The sequence below is a fragment of the Arvicanthis niloticus genome, chromosome 9, assembly GCF_011762505.2.
Source record: "Arvicanthis niloticus isolate mArvNil1 chromosome 9, mArvNil1.pat.X, whole genome shotgun sequence".
NCBI lineage: Eukaryota > Metazoa > Chordata > Mammalia > Rodentia > Muridae > Arvicanthis > Arvicanthis niloticus.
Genome location: NC_047666.1, coordinates 69,486,744 through 69,505,124, shown reverse-complemented (window position 1 = coordinate 69,505,124; position 18,381 = coordinate 69,486,744). Strand labels below are relative to the sequence as shown.

Below are 18,381 nucleotides of genomic sequence, written 5' to 3'. Positions count from 1 at the left end.
CATGGAATCCATGTTTTTGTTTCTTTATCCCCTGTAGCCCGGTGCAGACAAAACGAGAACAGTTAAGTAAATTTTTCAGTGTGGACTTCTAGTACCTAAAATAAAATAGCTCATGAAATAAATAGCCAAATAATATTGCTGAATGAATAAAAGATTAAATATTTAGCTACCTTTGAGGAATCTCATGCTACCAAATGAAATTGCTCAGCTAATCAGAAACCATTTAAGCAAAATTCTACTCAGTACAACCAACAATACACTCCAAAAAGTTGTTAGAGTCAACTGACCCAAATGGAGCTTGCTGGACACTGGGTATTTTGCTGTTGAATCTTTATGTTTTAAAATAAATACAAGATAAATAGTCACGAAGCAAAAAAAAAAAAAAAAAAGCCCAAAAAACAAACAAAAAAACAAACAAACAAACAAAAACAAAACAAAAAACCCCCAAAAACAAATACACTTTCCCCCAAATCCTAGTGGACTATAGCTTTCTTTTAGCATTTGTTTCCATTTTCCTCTTGAAAACTCCTAAAACAGGATCAAACAATAAAGTGAAGGATGTTATAATCCCTAGTGTCATCTGTGAACAAAGGCCTGGCCCTTCATTAGTGGACAAGTTTGACAGTTTGCAAAGGATCCCAGCACTTAAGAGTCTTTTACAATGAGAAAAAGCTAACTGAAACTTCTGGAATGCATAACTACAACCTGGCATTCTGTATGGGATTAAACATAACAACCAACTGTTTTACTTGTGTATAGGGTTTCATTTGGGCTGATCAAACAATCAAAAGTCTAAAGATGCCATAACTGCCAATTTTGTGCTTACACATTGTCTGCATTCACTAGTTGGTTGCTATGAAAACTACAGAGGAAAACAGCTGAGACAGTATAAGAAGGTACAGTCCATGGTTAACTGAATCCATTGCTGTGAACTTAAAACAACATGAATTTATGGAAGGAAATGTAGTGATAACAAGCAGCTCATTTCACGAAGGACAGAGATTATGAAGAGAAATAGAAAGTGTTGGGGAACAAGATATGTAGTCCCAGATCTTTATCCTCTGACTCAGCCCAAACTGGAAAATTCCACCTCTTCTCAAAATAATGTCATTATCTAGTGTGCTTTAAAATGCACTGTAATTTAGCATTTTATATTCAAGACATCATTTTCCACAAGTAACCAAAAGTCTCAACACCGTCTTCTACCCTGAAAAGCATTTATTCCATTGTCAAGAATCTTCATTTAAGACTGTAGCATACATGGGGATGCTTTCTTACACAATTACTTAACCACTAAACAGTGTTAAACACGAAGCCAAAGTGTAACAGTTGGTGAAAAGCAGAGTTAGTGCAATCAAAGATGTTGTTCAAAGTGTGGTTAATAGAAGTGTGTGTGTGTGTGTGTGTGTGTGTGTGTGTGTGTGTGTGTGTGTGTGTGTGTGTTTTGTTTGGAACTGGAGACTGAGTATGCATATCTTTGTACATATCACTATCAAATATATTGCATTATTCAGCATTTGTAATATATACATAATATATATAAATAATAGTTTTTTCAATATTCAGAATTTGTAAGTAATGAAGTATTATTAGACAACATATATTGTACCAAAAGATCCAATAAATTTTGATTTTGTAATGCTGATTCCCCAAAACAAAGTAACAAGTTTACCTGCACAGACAAGGGAAGAAGTGGCAAAATGTGCAAATTTATTTGCTTGTCAGTACATTGATATTCAGTATTTCCTTCACCAGTTATGGATTGACATGTCATGCAGAGAGAACCTGGAAGAATTCAGCCAAGTTGGAGGAAAAATGCAAGATTTTCATGATAAAACCAAGAAGTAAATTACATGTAAATCTTCGTTTTTCTATTTTAATGCTGTATATGTACATTTTTAAAATACAGAATATTTCTGAATTTTAGTAAAATGCACCAAAAAAATATTCACCAAGGAAAACTGACTTTGAAGTCACCTAAAGAATGTGTACTGTTCTACATAGCATACTGACAATCATTTTTATTTTGGAGTTCTTCATTGGAAATCTGGGGAATGGATTCATAGCTCTGGTACACTGCATGGACTCACTAAAGAGAAAACAGTTCTCTTCAGCGGATCAGGTCCTCACTGCTCTGGTCATCTCCAGATTTACTCTGATATGGATTCTGTTTCTAGATGCATTTGTATTTATACAATCACCATTATTGATGACTAGAAATACATTAAGACTGACTCATACAGCCTGGAATATAAGCATTCATTTTAGCATGTGGTTTGCTACCAGCCTCAGTATCTTTTATCTTTTCAAGATAGCCATTTTCTCTAACTCTCTTTTCCCCTACCTTAAGCGGAGAGTTAAAAGGGTGGTTTTTGTGACACTGCTGCTATCCATGATCCTTTTGTTTTTGAACAATTTTTTTTGGATTCAAGCATATTGATGCCTGGATTTATGAAACCAAAAGAAATGTATCTAATGATTTGAGTTCAAACAGTTTTTCAGGGTTTTCCAGGTTTCTTTTAGTTCCAAGTTTAATGTTTACATTAGTACCCTTTGGTGTATCCTTGATGGCTTTCCTCCTCCTAATCTTCTCCCTTAGGAACCATGTAAGAAAGATACACTACTACACCAAAGGATGCAGAGATGTCAGAACCATGGCCCACATCACAGCCCTGGAGACTGTGGTCGCCTTCCTCTTATTTTATGCTACTTTCGTTCTGTCTCTAGTTGTGGAAGTTTCAACATTTGAAATGGATGAAAATCTGACTTTTCTGTTTGCAAAGGTTACTGTACGATTTTTCCTTCCATCCACTCTTGTATTTTCATTTTGAGACATAGTAAGCTGAGACAGGACTTGTTTTCAGTATTGCAGTAGCTGCAGCATTGGTGCAATCGTGTGAAAACCTTGGATTCATAGACCAGTCTATGCATCACCTTGCATATTCTAGAGGGGCATAGGTTCATAAGAAATCATTGAATTTCTAAATTTGAGCCTTTTATATATTTTCTAGTCTTTACTTTCTGAATTTTACAGATAATTGTTCAGATAGACCTGTCCAAATATATTTCAACCTTAGTGGTACATTGTAGCCGCCGGCAGCCACAAGTCAACTGGATTCACCTGAAAGGGGGGCTGGGAATGAAAGGGGAAGGAGGGCGAGAAGAGATGAGGCCAAGACAAAGTTCTCTGATCAAGGCCCCAAGCTTTAATGTTCAGCTCTCAATTTAAAGGGGAAGACCCAACCCACAACCCCTCCTGGTTTCAGATGGGTGGGATAAACCATAGTCCGTTCCAGGTCTCGGCCAGAGATGTCTCAAGGCAAGCCCAGGGGCAGTTCTGCTTTGTTCCGGGTAGCCAAGGTGGGTAACTCCACCTAGATCCCGTCACTTGACCTTGCTGTGGCAACCAAGGTCTCTCAGTCCTGCTCATGGGGGGGAGAGTACAGTACATATCCAGACTTATTATCAGTAAATCATCCTATAAATATTTTATTATATATTTTGCTTCAAAATTTATAATGTCTTCAATGTATAACAGAAATATTAGATGTTTCTGCAGTGGATTATGGTTACTAAAATTAGCAAAATCCTCAAGAGCATGCATGTTCCTGTCGTTTTTTTTTTAACATAACTTTCTTGTCTTTTATAGTTAGGATATTATATCACTTGCATATGACTATTTATAATGTTTTAGGTTATTTACTTTATTTCTTCTTTCTAGTTATTTTCTATTATTTTAGTGAAGCTACTTGCATAATTAAATGGCTCAAAATTCAAAACATCAAGTAATTGTGATAATATCGTCTCTCTTTCTAAATTAAAGTTTCTTCGAGCCTTCCTAGTTAGTAAAAAGCTGATTCACACTTTGAGACAAACACTTGTTAAGTTTAAATGCTTATCTTTTGCAATGAAATATTTGTTAATAGTTAGCAAATATGTATTCTTATTTGCTAGGATACTTGTGTAGTTATCTCTCCATTGATTAAATATGGTAATAAATGTTAACTGTTGCATACAAATGCATTTCCTTAATATATGTAGTCTGTATTAATCTAATGAATTAATATAAGTGTTCATATACGTTTATATTAGAATAAATTTGACAAAGAGGAAAATTGAAGTTCAGAAATTATATACAAAATAATAAAATGTAATATTTACCCCCCAAAGTAATCAAACATTGCTTTAGAAATACTTTCCTTAATAACTCCAATAGTGAAAAAGAATGGATCCATATTTTAAAGTTGCTTAAAATGTAGCAGTAATTGGTCACCCATAAACTGTGTTCTAAGCAATTAAATTAATATTTTTTCAGTACAAAAGACTGAAGTTACAAAGTAGAGAATGTGGTTTAGTTGATAGAGTGCTATCATAGAAAGTATGAAGCTCTGAGTTTGATCTCCTGATTGTCTTAGAGTTACTATTGCTATGATAAAATACTATGACCAAAGCAATTTGGTGAGGAAGGAGTTGATTTGGCTTAAATTCCAATATTTTATCAATGTAGAAATTCAGAGCAGTAACCCAAGGAGGAAGGAAACTCAAGCAGGGCAGGAACCTGTAGGCAGGAGCTGTTACGGAGGCAGCGGAGGATGACTGTTTACTACCTTTGTTGCCATAGTTTGATTAGCCTGTGATGCCAACACAGAATATCTGAAGTTCATTTTCATATAGGAAACAGAATGCCCAGCCCTGAGATGGCACCACCCACAAATGAACTGGGCCCTCCAATGTCAGCCACTAGTTTAAAAAATGCCCTACAGGCTTGGGCACAGCACAATTTCATAGAGGAATTTAAAAAGTTGAGCTTCTGTCACTCAGGTGCTTTCAGCTTGTGTCAAGTTAAAAAAAAAAAACGACTCAGTACATCCAGTACTGCATAAAATCAGGCATAATAGCATATTTCTGTGATCCTAGCATGTTAGAGATACCAATCCTACATCAGATAGTGGACCAATATTCAATAAATACAAAGAACTCAAGAAGTTATACTCCAGAGAACCAAATAACCTTATTTGAAAAATGGGTAACAGAGCAAAACAGAGATTTCTCAACTTAGGAAATTTGAATGGTCGAGAAGCACCTAAAGAAATGTTCAACACCCTTAGCCATCAGGGAACTATTCTCTGCTTCATCTCATTCACATTTAAGTAGGGTAAGGGGCAGACATATGGCCAGAAACACACAGATTCCCATAATGCAAGGCAAGAAGTTATGGGCACAGACACACAGATGGTGGAAATCTGGGAAATTAAGATAATAAAAACCCAACTGTGTATGCAGAGGAACTGTGAAAATTACATATAAGATACATGAGATTCCACCTCACACTAGCCAGATAGGCCAAGATCAAAACCTCAGGTAACGACAGATACTGGAAAGGATATGGAGAAAGAGGAACACTCCTGCATTACTGTTGGGGTTGTAAGTAGGCACAACCACTCTGGAAATCAGTCTGTTGGTTTTTCAGAAAATTATACATAGTACTACCCAAGAACTCAGCTATACCACTCCTGGGGATATACCCAGAAGATGCTCCAACATGTAATAAGGACACATGCTTCACTGTGTTCATACCAGCCTTATTTATAATAGCCAGAAGCTGGAAAGAACCCAGATGTCCTTAAAGAGAGGAATGAATACAGAAAATGTTGTACAATTACACAATGGAGTACTACTCAGCTATTAAAAACAATGGCGTCAATGAAATTCACAGGCAAATGGATGGAACTTGAAAATAACATCTTGAGTGAGGTAACCCATTCACAAAAGAGCATACATGGTAGGAACTCACTGAGAAGTGGTTATTAGTCCAAAAGTTTGAAATATCCAGGATATAATTCACAGACCACATGAAGCTCAAGAAGGAAGACCAAAGTATGGATGCTTCAGTACTTCTTAAAAGGGGGAACATATTCACAGGAGAAAATACGGAGAAAAAGTATGGAGCAGAGAGAAGCACTTGGCCTTGTGAAGGCTCAATTCCCCAGTGTAGGGGAATGCCAGGGTGGTGAGGTGGGAGCTGGTGGGTGGGAGTGGGTGGGTGGGAGAGGGTACCCTCATAGAAGCAGGGGGAGGGAGAATAGGAGAAGAGACCTCCAGAGGGAAAACCGAGTAAGGGGATAACATTTAAAATATAAATACATAAAATATCCAATAAAAGTAAACACATGCACATATTCATACATGTATGTATTTGTTTATGTAATTCTTATGCTTTTTCATTTTTTCTATGTACTTTGTTTTTGTGTTTGCTTATTGGCCTGTTTCTTTTCTAAAGAGAAAGAGAAAGAAGGTAGAGAGTTGGATGCATGGGGAGATGGGAAGTAACTGTGAGAAACCAGAACAGAAAAATCTTGTTGAGAATATATTATATGAAAACATTATTTTCAATTAAAAAAGAAATCAGTGTCTGAAAGATTGGATTTAATCTTTGAAATGTTCCTTAAAATGTGGTTGTTCATAGATTTTGTTTGTTAGTTTGTTCTTTTTTGCAGAGTTGATTTTAATTTTATTTCAGAAATTATGGGATAATATTTTACTTTGTCTTTTATTTAAATATTTTTTATTTAATATAATCTGATTTTAGTTTCTTTTCTTCTCTTTCCAGTTCCTCTTCACTGCCCCTTCCATCTGAATTCACACACTTTCTGTCTCTTGATAAAAAACACAGAAATTTAAGGAATAATAATAATAAAATAAATTACAATACAATAAAATAAAAAAATAGGACTAGAACAATAAAGAAAAGAAGAATGACAAACAAAAACCTATAAGAAACACAGATATTTGCAGAGACATACATGTTTGTGCACACAGGAATCACGTAAAAACAGAAAAATGGAAGCCATAATATATTTGAAAAATTGCCTTTATAGTTTTTTTTTAAATGCTGTTGCAGAATGCAAAAAAAAAAAAAAAAAAAAAAAAAAAGGACAAAGTTTTTAATTCATTTTGTGTTGCATATTTATTTCTGGTACAAATGCTATTTTTAAGAGATTTTGTTTTCCCAAGTGAAAACAAAGAGCATTGGAAAAAAATCTGATTTTTTAAAATTTCTTTTTAATTTGATATTTCATTCAAATGTTATCCACTTTCCTGGTTCCTCACCTCAGCCCAAAACCACCTATTCCATCCCCTAACCCCTGCTTCTATGAAGGTGTTTCCCCATCCACCCACCCACTCCTTCCTCCCCTCCCTAAAATTCCCCTACACTGGGGCATCAAGCCTTCACAGGACCAAGGGCCTCTTCTCCCACTGATGCACAACAAGGCCATCCTCTGCTACATATGTAACTGGAACCATGGTTTCCTCCTTGTGTACTCCTTGGCTAATAACTTAGTCCCTGTGAGCTCTGGGAGGTCTGGTTGGTTGATATTATTGTTCTTCCTATAGGGTTGCAAACCCTTTCAGCTCCTTCAGTCCTTTCTCTTAATTCCTCCACTGGAAACCCCATTGGGGACACTGTTCTCAGACTGACAACTGATGTTTCATTTGTAAGTGATTGTCAGTTGAAGATGGCTTCTGGGTTACAGACAGAGACATGTATCGACATTTCCTCAAACTCTAGAGCCCCATTGGTCTCAAACCTGCACAGGCACTGTGTATGCTGCTACAGTTTTTATTTGGTTATACATGCATCTGTCCTGTTGTGTCTAGAAAGATTAGGTTTTGCAATGTCTTCCTTCAACTCTCTGATTCTTAAATTCTTTATGCCTCCTCTTCTGGAGACTTCCCTGAATCCTGCGGGGTGGAGGAGAGTGAGATTTCATGGATACATGTAGAATAATATTTCATCTTATACTCTTGTTGATATTTTTCAGAAACCAAACAACATGGGTAAAGTAGCAATGAATGGATATAACTATGTTAGTCACTTATAAGGAATAAAGTTACCATTATGTATTAGATATCAGCACCCACTTATAGAAAAGATTAAATTTTCCCAAGGTTCATAGGGAAAATAAAGGTTTTGAAAAGAATACTGTTTAAAATTTAGAAACAATTTGCTTAAAACTCAATTTCTCCAATGTTTTTGCTAAAATAGAGTCTAGCTGGTAAAAAAAAAAAAGCATACATGTAATCCTCACATAATTTAGTGTCATCTATTGATTTAAGTATTTATCTGAAAAATGTAATGTTTGTGTTTAAGTGAGACATTGACACAGATCGTCCTTTTTATATAAAATTGGCTGGAAGAGATAATAATGCCATAGACACACAGGCATACAGACAGAATGAAAAACAGCAACATGGTAGAAGCTGTGAGGTAAGATCAGGCCCATACAACAGAGTAAGTAATGAGAAGGAAATTGGAAAGTTTTCTTTTTTCTTTTTTTTTTTTTTCCGTAACACAGCTGGCTATTGCTAGGAGTAACCAGTGAATGCTCACTTCGAGAATTTCATCTCTGACCTTTCTCTTTGTAGATTATTACTGAGAGTTTATGGGTTAAAAACATTTTGAGAAACAGTTTACTTTAGTTTCTGGAGTTATAATTCAACAAAAGTAGAAGAACTTTATATGATGATGTGGCCCTGGCTATCATTCCCTTTGAATGGTTGTATTAGATTTAAACATTTTACTAGCTGTCATGCAAACTTGATAAAACCAAATCCTGTAGAACATAAGCAAGTCAAAAATGTGCAAAATCATGCAAGAGAATACATCCTCATTTCCATACTAGCAAGTAAGGATTCAACATAACTTCCATTTATCTCTGAAGGATTTCTTCCTATAAAAAAAAATACACTATTGCGACTTACTTTGTACTGTTCAGGGAATGACCATATTTCTTTCATACAAAATGCCACAAAACTCCTCATTTAGTACTGTATAGCATTTCTGATTGGCATTGGTCGCAGCAAATAAATTTCAGTGGACATCAATCTATCTAAAAACCAGACACGAGTAAAAAATTTAGTCAAAAAATATGCCAAAACCAAGAAATTAGGCTTGAAAACTTTTATTTCATTCTAAATTAACTCACCACTATAATCCTAGTCATGCACAAATCACTTCTTGAATTTTTGACATTGAGTTCAGAGCATTAGTGAAGTACATTTAGTGGCAAGAATAAAATGGCTATTCATCAGATTTTTCTCACTTGTATTTCTCCAGATTTTTCTCATCGTATTAGAAAATTAATATATTCATAAAAATTTGTAAGAAGTACTACTGTTGTCACTTGAGCAGTGATCACTTGATGCACCTTTATTGATGCATGCCTTCCTATTATTTTCAGCAATGCAAGTTGAAGATAGCTAATTTACTAACTGTATTTTATTCCACTGAGATATGAGAGTCATTTAGTTATTCTAATACTGCTGGGATTCTTGGGACTGTCATTGGGGGTCATATATCAGATATTCTGCATTTCAAATATTTACATTATGATTAACAGTAGCAAAATTACATCAATTATGTAGCAACAAAATAATTTTGTGATTTTGGGTCATAATAATATGACGATATGATTTTAAGGGTTGTAGCATTAGGAAGGCTAAGAACGACTGGTTTATTTGATCTTATGGCAGCAAATATAGTGAAAGTGGCATGGTGATACAACTGAAGAACACTGAAAATTCTTCAAAAAGGCAAAGGTATGGATATGTCTACTCTAGGAAAATATACCTCTCATTTTATTCCTGATTAGTGTTCTACTTTACATTATGGCTAATGTAAGAATCCCAAGGAGATGTAGATGCATAACAAAAATCCTCAAGATCTCAATACATTGCCAATGAAGGATAGGAGATGCAAGTGTCTCCCCTTCTCTTGCTCTCTGCCTGTAATTACATCAATTTCAAGGGAATAAGTTGTCATTTAAATGTTCTTGTTCTGCTCAACAACCTTCATGCTTTATCCCATAAGACAATTATTTTTTTCTGATTTTGGTAAGCAAAAAGTTAAACAAACCTTGATTTTAATTTCTTGGCAGTTAATATGTTGGCTAAGAATGGAAACTTTTATAAATTCAAATGACTCATAAGCAAGATATGGTGTATCTTCTGCTAAATATGAAACTGATTGTTATTCCCATATTTTTCTCCATATTCATCCCAGCAACAGGGTGAAAAGTTAGCATATAAAAACTTGAAAACCACTTCTTACCTATACACAGAAATCTTTGTTCATGAGGGCTCAGAAAGACTGTAAGAGCCAGACGACAATGAGATGTCTATGAGATTGTGGTTTCTGGTAATGTCAGAAGCCACACTCATAAAGAGTCACCAACATTACTGCCCTAACATGAACTGAGCAATGACAACAGTAAACACATTCTAAAATAAACCAAAGAAGGCAATAATGCCTCAACCCTATGCAAAGAACTATAGGCAACCAAGAAATGCTGAGAATGGGAGAATTAGTCTTGTCCAGGGAAGAGCATATCAACTTGTTATTAAATACCAAATGGTCACCCATAGAGATATCTGTACAAATAACATTATACAGCCTGAGTAGACTTCTTTTATGTATTTAGGAATATATATATATATATATATATATATATATATATATATATATATATTATATATATGTATTAATGAAAAGGGAATCCATCAAGCTGAAAAAATAAAAAAGAGCAAAATTAAAAAATAGTCTCAAAATTTAATATATTGAAGAATAATTCTAGCTGAGGAATAAATCTAGTCAAAACAAGGACATAGTTCCATCTTGAAATGAGGAGATATTGAAAAGAAATGTAAAATAAAATGTCAAATCAAAAGATTTGATAGAACTATGAATTTAAAAAAAATCACATAATTTTTCACATTATTTTTCCTTTTTAATTGGATATTATATTTACATTTCAAATTTTATCCCCTTACCTTATCTACCACCCAGGAACCCCTTATCCCATCCCCCCTCCTCCTCCTTCTATGAGGGTGTGCCCCCACCTACCCCCCCACTCCTACTTCCCAACCCTCGAATTCCCTCACCCACTTAGTGTTCAGCCTTCATGAGACCAAAGATCTCCTCTCCCACCTATGCCCAACAAGGTACAACCACTCTGGAAATCAGTCTGGCGGTTCCTCAGAAAATTGGACATAGCACTACCTAAGAGCCCAGCTATACCACTCCTGGACATATACCCAGAAGATGCTCCAAGATATAACAAGGACATATGCTCCACTATGTTCATAAAAATCACATAATTTTAAAGCATAAAATACCACAAAGACCTAAAGAAATTCTGAGCAAAAGTACCAATTCTTGAGTCATTTTTAATATATTTTAATCCATAGTAAAAAAGAAAATGTATGTATTTTTATATGAGAAAATATACTAGGGTAGTATAATTATTTCATAATGTGAATGTAATATAATTCAATTAATGATAATGTAGTCACAATATAATATAGTTCACTACTAACACACAGTGATGCCTATAACATTCATATATATATATATATATATATATATATATAGAGAGAGAGAGAGAGAGAGAGAGAGAGAGAGAGAGAGAGAGAGAGAATCAGAAAGAGAGAGAATCAGAAAGATATTAAGGAAGAAGATAAAGAGATGGAGGAATGGTGATCTCAGTGCAAGATCCTATCCAACTAAACTTACTGTTTGTACTTACAAAAGTCAGATTTCCAAGTGTAAGGTCAGTCTGGGACAAAGCAAGTTTAAGTCTAGGCATGATAGAAGTGGTGATCTCAGAGTTGAATCCCACCCAGTTAGCTTATTGCTTGTGCTTACAAAAGATCTCTGATTCATTTGCTATATTTGAAAAAAAATGTACTCAGTGTGTTTTTCTAAGAATCAAAAAAACCAATAATAATAAAAAATGCTGATTTGTGGGATAGGCAAAAGGGAACTTAGGTAAATGATTGCATTGATATGTAACTAAAAGACTGGGATTTGATCTGCCAGAGATGAGCTGTGTAGAGAGCTATTGCAATTTATTTTGGGAATCTCTCCGATGGTCTTTCCGACTTTTGTCAGAAAACCCAAGAAATTTTACTATTAGATATTCTGACTTTGGTTGGAAAACACAAGAAATTTTTCTAGCAGGTTTTCTGAATTTGGTTGGAAATCCCAAGAGCTAACTCAAGCAGAGAACTATCTTGACAAGAGAGCTACCTTAAGCACAGACCAGTCTCAAGTAGAGTGCTATCTAGAAATCTGTCTCAAGGAGACTACAGAGTTGTAAGCTTGCACCACTTCATTGACTTCCAGTCATTTTTCTCCATTTTAGTGCTACTAAACACCACTTCCTCAGAACCCGCTCTCCAAGATGAAGCTGTTTCTTGTCAGTATCATGCATTGTTATGTAATATAAACCTTAGAAACCATTGTTTGCCATAGAAATTCCAATTGCAAGAATGAAATATATTTTTATGAGCTCAGAGAACCCTCCCATGCCCCACAGACAGTACTGACTTTTGCTATTCCGTTTGGTTGCCCACTAGAACTAGGAGATAAAACTGTGTTGCTGAAAACACCACACAGATTCGTTGTAAGACTGGCTAAGTCAAGATACAATTGAACTAGAAGCTGCTCACTGTTAGTAGGTTTAATGATAATGCAGGATGCCATCCAGGTTTCTGGGGGGATAAGGAAGCAACATTTTTATCTATGAACCCTATGAACTATAGTGCCAACCCTCTAAGCAAGATATGGACACTGGTAACAATATTTCAAGACATATTGCATTCACTCGTTGGTCAATACTGCATCAGATGGCTGAAGTAGGTTCAGCATTTCAAAACAAAACAGATTTTTTTTTTTTGCATAGCTCTCTAAAGTGAGTAATTCACTTTACTAGCCTACAACTAACCTTTGTTGCCTAGCCTGCTGAGGCTACTGTTGTTGCTTTCCTTTTACCTGTCCTTTGCTTATTCTTCAGTTACCAAAGAGAATCAGCTGTACCTTAGATTATATACTAGCTTCCACCTTAACCAGAAAGCACTTTTCTATATCTACTTTGTTGTCTTTTGTGTGGGTTGTAGAGCAGACACTGCTAGGAAATAAGGAGAAAAGAATCAAATCTGAACATCATTCAATCTAGGGAAGGACAAGATAGTGAATGAGGAATATCTTTGCAGTTTTGTTGTGTTGATTCATTTCAATGTCTGTTTTACATGAGAGCAGAGTTGTCTTCCTGCTTTCACAGGTTCAGATAGCAATGTTCAAGGTGACTAAATGCCTCCATATAATACCTAAATTATAAACACAAAACCATTGTTAAATTATTTCTTGACCCTTAACATAACTTTTAACATGAGGTAGATGCATAATATAAGTTGAATATTGAATTATTAAAGTGAAATCAAAGCAATTTTGATTCAACTCTTACTGGTGGGTGTAGATGTGTTTGTGACAGGATGAATACATGTATACATACATACATATGTACATACATAGATACATACATACATGTTCATGTGCACAGAACATATGGGAAATAATGTGAAATATTAGTTAATGTGAACAGAGAAAGAAAATTGAGTAACATGCATACATTACAGTGACAGACCTAATTTCCAAGCATTCAAAGGCAATCTGTGCACAGAAACTTTGGACAGAGGCACCATCTTGGACTTTGTATTTGTTAGGACTTTTGGAGTATAAACCCTGAAAACCAAAGGAGAAAATAATACAAACAAACATGCAATAAATTTGTTTATTTATTTGTATATTATAGAAGTAGAAGTCAGTGTACCCTTTAATATCTGACAGTGGGATTATGGGTTGCTGAATGTTAGGCACAGAAAATAGGGATGAATTTCATTAATTGTTAATACTATAGCCACTTCAGAAACTCTATTATAAAATGAAATACTTTATTCCAAAATTTTAAGGTTATCATTTAATCACTAATGTGTCTTAAAGGTAGAACCTTGAGGATGGTAATTAATATTCATTGGGATTGTAAGGATGGGGTTTTAGTCCAATAACAATGCTGTCCCTTTGAGATGAGGAGAGAACTCAAGAGTCTGTGTGTGCCATAGGCATACACCAAGGAAGGGCCTATGGAAAGATGGTTGCTGGGTAAACCAGAAGAGGCCTCAGCAGAAATCAATGCTACTGGCTTTGGTCTTAGACTATAAAAACATAATCAAATGTATTATGCATAAATTGCATTACTAAGCAGGTACATTCCAGGGTACCACCCTGATTTCATATACTGAGTTGGCACACAGTGTTGGATGATGGTCTAACCTTTTAGTTTTCTGCAGAACAGAAGCCATTTAACTCTCATTTGCTACTCTGGGTCCAAAACCTGATGTCTTCTAGCAACTGACTTTTGGTGATAGCACCAGGAGACTAAGAAGAGAAAAATGAACTTAGTCAAATGCTTGGATTCTTTCCTTTTTGGGTCAGTGACCTCTCTTTGGCCAGAGTTCATTAACTCTTCATGAGCCAGAGAAAAAGGAAAGCAGACAGTATGTCAGGCATATACACATTGGATGAAATAGAAAAGGCCTACATGGAACCTTTGTTTTTGCTTTCAGCTTTTTATAGCATTTTAGGCAAAAGTCTTCTATATAAGAAGAATGACCTCATATGTAAAATGTTACACAAAGGAGAGTTACCATAGCATGTAGATTACAAGTTCAAAGAAGTGTTTATTCTATAAATTCATTATAAGTTCAAAGCAATAGCTTTACATGGCTTATTGCTCAGAGAGGAGAATATTAGATAGTCAGACATAGTAGTGTTAAAGCCTGAAAAACTAGAGGTCAGGTTAGCTATGCAGTCACTGGGAGTAAGCTAACAGACTTGCAAATGTGCCTATATTTATTTACTTGAAACACTTCTAGAATCTGTCATCATCATCTGTGATAAAAGATTGAGCTACTGTTGCTAGGACACAGAATGTATATATGGAGTACAGGTTATCTGTTAAAATAATCTACAAAATAAGTCCTTTGCTGCTTTGTGGTGTCTTTTCTTAAAGATTGAGAATATTAATGAATTTTTATGAATCAGACATTTGCATTATTTTAGATAAATTCGAAGAAATCAGCCATGGAAACTGGCATTTGGACATTTACTTGAGAATGAGTCTGGAGCTAATGATCATACTTTTAATAATTTTCATTATGGAATTTATAGTTGCAAGTTTGGGGGATAAGTTCATAGCTGCAGTAAACAGCATGGACTTGGTCAAGTGAGGAAAGATCTTTTAGTTGATCAAATCCTCGCTGCCCTGGCCATGTCTAGAAACATTGTGCTTTAGACGGTGTCCCTAAACTGGTGGCTTTCTGTAGTTTGTTCAGCTTCTTTAAGTGGCAGATATATCTTAAGAATTATTTATATTATCTGGACAGTGACCAATCATTTCATCATCTTTTATTTTCTCAAGATAGCTGATTCTCTAACTCTATGTTCCTCTACCTTAAGTGGAGATTTTTTTAAAAAGTGGTTTCCATGGAGTGTTATAATCTGCTCCATTTGTTAATAAATACCAAATAATAAACACCAGCATTAATACCATTACTGATTAATTTAAAAGAAACACATCTTACACTTCTACTGTAAGGACTTTCCCACAGTTCTTTGGGTTTATCTTATTTGAAAGCTTTATGTTTATAATCATTCTTTTCACTGTGTTCCTAACAGCTTCTCTCATGGCCATCTTCTCCTGTGGAGACATGTGAAGAGCATGCAACACAATGCCAAAGGGTGCAGAGACATCAGAAACACGGCACACATAAAGGCTGTGCAAATGACTGTAATCTTTCTTAAGCTTTATTTCTTTCTGTCTACCTGTTTTAGTTAGGATCTTACTGCTGTGAACAGACACCATGATCAAGACAAGACTTATAAAGGACAACATCTAATTGAGCTGGCTTATGGGCTCAAAGGTTCAATCTATCATGTTCAAGGTGGGAGCAGGGCAGCATCTAGGCAGGCATGATGCAGGCAGAGCTGAGAGTTCTACATCTTCATCTGCAGTCTGGTAGTGGAAGACTGAATTCCAGGTAGCTAGGGTGAGGGTCTTAAAGGTGGTAAAGGCTACTCTCACAGCTTTCCTGCTGTTCCTCCTGTGTCCTGATTCTGGGAAGTAGTAAACTGAGACAGGCCTGCCATTCTGTGCTGCAGTGGGTCAGACAAGAGACCTTTGTGGCCTTAGTCCTCATCAATAAGTCAACATATTCTATAGCAAATTCAGTTTACAAGAGAAGATTGGATTTTCTATGTAGTTTTTTAATATTAAATTTTGACCAAAGTCTGTTTCAGAAAATCACTTTTCAAACCTTGGTTCACTGTGGTATACGTCAAGTTTGTGTCTTAATATAGTTTTATGCAGAAGAATGTTAATAAATCATACTTAATTGTAAGAAATATGTACAGTAAAAAATATAATGTGAATTTTGCCAGGTGCCAACCACAGCTTGGTGGGAGGAGGAGAAGGTGTCTTCTTTCTTCTACTCTTGTCAGTGATTAGATTGCTGTTTCTGACTATTAGGCCAGCCTTTTTCTTGTGCTGCCAGTCTTTCCTCCATAATGGCCTGTATCCTTTCAGGACTAGAAAGCAAAACAAACCCTTTCTTTCTTAGGTTGAGTTTTGGCAAGGTAAATATTTATCACAACATAAAAGCAATTAAAAAGAGTGTTAAAACATAAAATAGTCATCTTTTATTATGTTAAGCTTATTGTTACTAAATAATGTGCATTTATAAGACTCATAACAAGGATAAACCCTAATTATAAAATCAAGTGATATGAATCATTTTCTGGATTTTTGCTCAGGTCTCATAGCAGAATTAATGATGAATGTATCAGATGCAAAAACATGTCAAAGTGAATAAATATCATGCAAAGGATAATGTTAGAAAATGTATCAGTATTTACATTTTAGCAAATAAATATTCAAATTCCTGTGCAAGTTTGAAATTTAAAATATAAACATTATAAAACCTAGCAGAGAACAAAATAACATCCTTGACAGTTGTTGATTTACTCAAGAAAAATGGGTGCAAACTTTGTAATTTAACTGGGAACTCAATTGGGAGAATATGTTTAGGGTTTTCCAGAAGCATTCACTGCCCATTTGATATTTGGATTCACACATATACACCAATGTAGCTGGGATCCATTTGGCCATAATGAACTAAGATGGAGACTGCCTATTAAAAGACAGATCAAGCCTACAGGAGATTTTGGTTGTTATCATATCTGTTGTAGAATTCATAATGGGAACTTTGGGAAATGGATTTATTGTCTTGATAAACAGTACTACTTGGTTCAAGACCTGTAAAAATCTCTGTAATTGATTTTATTCTCACTTGGTTGGCCATCTCTAGAATGTGTGTACTGTGGGCATCAATTGCAGGTGCCTCTTTCAGGAAATTCTACAAGACATTATTTTACTCTAAGAATTTACAAATATGTTTTGACCTTGTCTTGGACAGGATCCAAATATTTATGCACAGCTTGTACCACCTGCATCAGTGTTTTCTACTTGTTCAAGATAGTTAACCTTTCTAATCCATTTTTTTCTGGATTAAACAGAGAATTCATAAGGTGCTTCTGGCTATTGTTCTAGGCACAATCATCTATTTCTTCCTATTTCTCATTTTTATGAAAATAATGGATAATAATTTTATCTACAAATAGACAGAATTGGAACAAATTGCATCATTACTTTTTAAGATTCTCAAGATGGTTTCTTAGTCTACCATAGCCTCTACAATGTGATTTTCATTTTCATTTTTGTAGTGTCTCTGACATCATTTCTCCTTTTAATCTTCTCTTCGTGGAGCCACCTTAGGAGGATGAAACTACAGAGTATATATATCAAGGACACAAGCACAGAAGCACACATAAGAGCTATGAAAACTATGATTTCACTTTTCTTGTTCTTCATCATATATTATATCAGCAACACTGTGCTTTTGTTAGCACACTCCATTCTTGGCAATGCAGTTACACAAAATTTCCCTTATATCCTAACATTTCTGTATTTATCTATTTTTTTTCTTCTGGTTTTATGAAACAGCAAATTGAAATGAGCTTTTCAGTGTGTATTGAGAAAGCTGATGTGTCATAGTGAAGGTTATCCTTTGTTTCAGTATGTACGTTCAATATAGCTGATGGTTTTCTAAGGTAAGAAAAAAAGGAAGAAGAAATAAAGAGGAGGGATATATTTATTTTTAGATCATCTTTTCTGTCATTTTGTCCTTAACATACTATTGAGAATTGTTGGCTAAATCCAGTCATCTTTAAAACAAATAGAAAAGGATGCTTCAATCCAACTTAGAAGGGGGAAACAAAATAATCCCAGGATGCAGAGGAAAAGAGGAACATAGATGGAGAGGGGAGGGTAAAGGGAAATGGGTGCAGGATCACATATGGGGGAAACAGGAGAGACACTCAGAGGGTCAGGAGAGTTAATGGAAACATGCAGCTGACAAGAGTAGGGA

General features: G+C 35.2%; 2 pseudogenes; both read left to right on the top strand.

The window, feature by feature from the left end:
- The first annotated feature begins 1,984 nt into the window (after positions 1 to 1,984).
- Positions 1,985 to 2,917, top strand: LOC117714785 (taste receptor type 2 member 125-like; annotated as a pseudogene).
- Positions 2,918 to 8,252: 5,335 nt separating this feature from the next.
- Positions 8,253 to 18,048, top strand: LOC117715769 (taste receptor type 2 member 8-like; annotated as a pseudogene).
- Positions 18,049 to 18,381: the final 333 nt, after the last annotated feature.